The sequence below is a fragment of the Symphalangus syndactylus genome, chromosome 10 (assembly GCF_028878055.3).
Source record: "Symphalangus syndactylus isolate Jambi chromosome 10, NHGRI_mSymSyn1-v2.1_pri, whole genome shotgun sequence".
Taxonomy (NCBI): domain Eukaryota; kingdom Metazoa; phylum Chordata; class Mammalia; order Primates; family Hylobatidae; genus Symphalangus; species Symphalangus syndactylus.
In genome coordinates, this window is record NC_072432.2 from 13,919,286 (window position 1) to 13,921,872 (window position 2,587).

Consider the following 2,587-nt stretch of genomic DNA (forward strand, 5'->3'; position numbering starts at 1 on the left):
CATGGTTGAAAGAAACTTGTTGGTCAGAGATCCAAGAAAATTTGTGATTATGTTAGCAAAATATTGTGAGCGATGTCCTAAGTAATTCTCAGATTACCTCTGTCAGGTAAGGCTTATGGTGTCCATCCAGAAAAATAAAATCTTAAGACAGAGAAAGTTCAAGTCATTCAGTCAGGGTTATTAAGTTTAGTGGATCAGGTAGGTGCCTAAGTATCCAAGTGTGGAGTACCAGGTCATAATAATTTTTCTTGGCTGGGTGCAGTGGCTCACACCTGTAATCCCAGCACTTTGGGAGGCTAAGGCAGGAGGATTGCTTGAGCCCGGAAGTTTGAGACCAGCCTGAGCAACATAGCAAGACTCCATCTCTACAAATAACAAAAAAATTAGGTAGGCATGATGGTACGCTCCTGTAGTCCCAGCTGCTTGGGAGACTGAGGTTGGAGAATCGCTTTAGACCAGGAGGTTGAGGCTGCAGTGAACTATCATTGTCAATGGCACTGTACTCCAGCCTGGGCGACAGAGTGAGATCTCATCTCAAAAAAAAGAAAAAATTCTGCTGTAGTATACAGGTTTTTATTCAGGGATATTATTTCTGATTGCAAGTATTCCATATATCTTTTCTTCTTTTATATCATTTCCATGTACCCATTCTCTCTTGATAAATGCATCATCTCTAATATTTTAATTATTTGATATTAATTGAGGACTTCCAGATTCATTACATCAGTTAGAATTGTATACATATATACTTAAATTGTATATATTGAAGGTGTATAACATGATGTTTTTGATATGCATGTAGATAGTGAAGTGATTACTACAGCTAAGCCAATGACCTTATCCACCCACCTTCCATAGTTACCCTTTTTGTGTGGGGTAAGAGCACCTAAAATTCACTCTTAGAGCAAATTTGCAGTATGCAGTACATTATTATTAACTCTAGTCCTCAAGCTGAACTCTAGGCTGACTTATCCTCCATAACTGCAAGTGTGTACCCTTGGACTACTTCTCCTCACTTCCTTATCCTCCCCACGCCTGGTAACCACTGTTCTACTCTGTTTCTATGAGTTTGACTACTAGATTCCACATAGAAGTGAGATCATGCAATATTTGTCTTTCTGTGCCTGGCTTATTTCACTTAGCATGATGTCCTCCAGGTTCATTCGTGTTGTTGCAAGTGGCCAGTTAGGATTATATTCTGCAACAAACACCCTGAAGTAACAGTGGCTTAAGCAAGATACATGTTTCTGTCTCACAAAATAGAAGTCTGGAGGTAGGTAGTTTACAGCTGGTAGGAGGTTCTATAGATTTCCGAGACTCAGGCTACTTCTATTTCCCCACCCCTCCCCACTAAATTGTCCTCCGCAGACAGCTTGCATATCCTAAAGTGGCTCTGGGACCAGGAGCCAAATGTCTATGTTGTAGGTTGGGAAGAAAGGTTGGTGGACCATGGGATGCACCTGTAGCCAGCTCCTTGAAACAGCTTTCTGGAAACCCACAAAGTACCTCATTACAGCTCATTGGCCAGACGTTGGAGGTGAGGCTATACTTTGCTGCAAGGGAGGCAGGAAAATGTAGTATCAGCTGTAGTGTTAGGTGCCATGTCAACACAAATAATATCAAGATTCTGTTACTAAGGGAATAACCAAACTGGAGGATGAGCAGCAGTATCTACTGCATATCCCTACTTACTTAGTGGCTTCCCTGCCTGGTCATTTATCCTTGGTCCTTTCTGATTACTTGGATGCCTTTTCTACTTGGGTGTTAAAGAAAAAGCAAAGATCTGGGAGGAAAGAGGACAAAGGAGTTGGTGGCCTTAAAACTCAAAAGCGTAAGTACATGGATGAAGCCTCTTGAGCTGTGAATAGTGCTAAAATATAAATAACATTTACTATACACTTACTATGTGCCGAGATTTGTGTTAAAGTATTTTATATATAATATCTCATTTAATACTCAAAATAAATGGATGAAGGAGTTATTATTATCGCCATTTTACACGAGGGGAAACTGTTCTGCAGAGGCTTAGTAACTTGTCTAATGTCACACAGCCAGCTATGGGAGAGACAGGATTTATTTTTTAGGCTCACTGATTCTAAAAGCTGAGTTCACGCTCTGCGTTCCTCAGCCTCCCAGGATGGGAAGGATAAGACGACAGCAAGGTCACAATGGGAAAGGTCTATTTTGAAGTGCCTGTTGATACTTCCTCTCTCTAAAGTTTCTACTGAAGAAGAATCAGGCAGCCATGTTTGTGGCATGGATTCTGCCTCTTCAGGCAGACTTGGCTGGTTCTGGGATGGAGACCACCCATCAAGGGCATCATAGCTGATTTTTTCCCTTGGAATCTCAGATTGAATTATGGAGGAACTGAATTGTGGGAACAGAATGCAAAAATTCAGTAAAGTGAGTAGAGGGCTCCCACCAGAAGATGAAAACAGGAGAAAGGGGTGGAGTCCCTGGAGCAAGGTTATTCCATGGCTGGTTGGCCCTAAAGAAAAGCCAGAGCTCCTTCTGTTAAGTTCTCCAGCCATTGCCTGGAATTCAGACCTACTGTCCAGTTCTGCTCCTTTGAGTCATGACTGGGAAC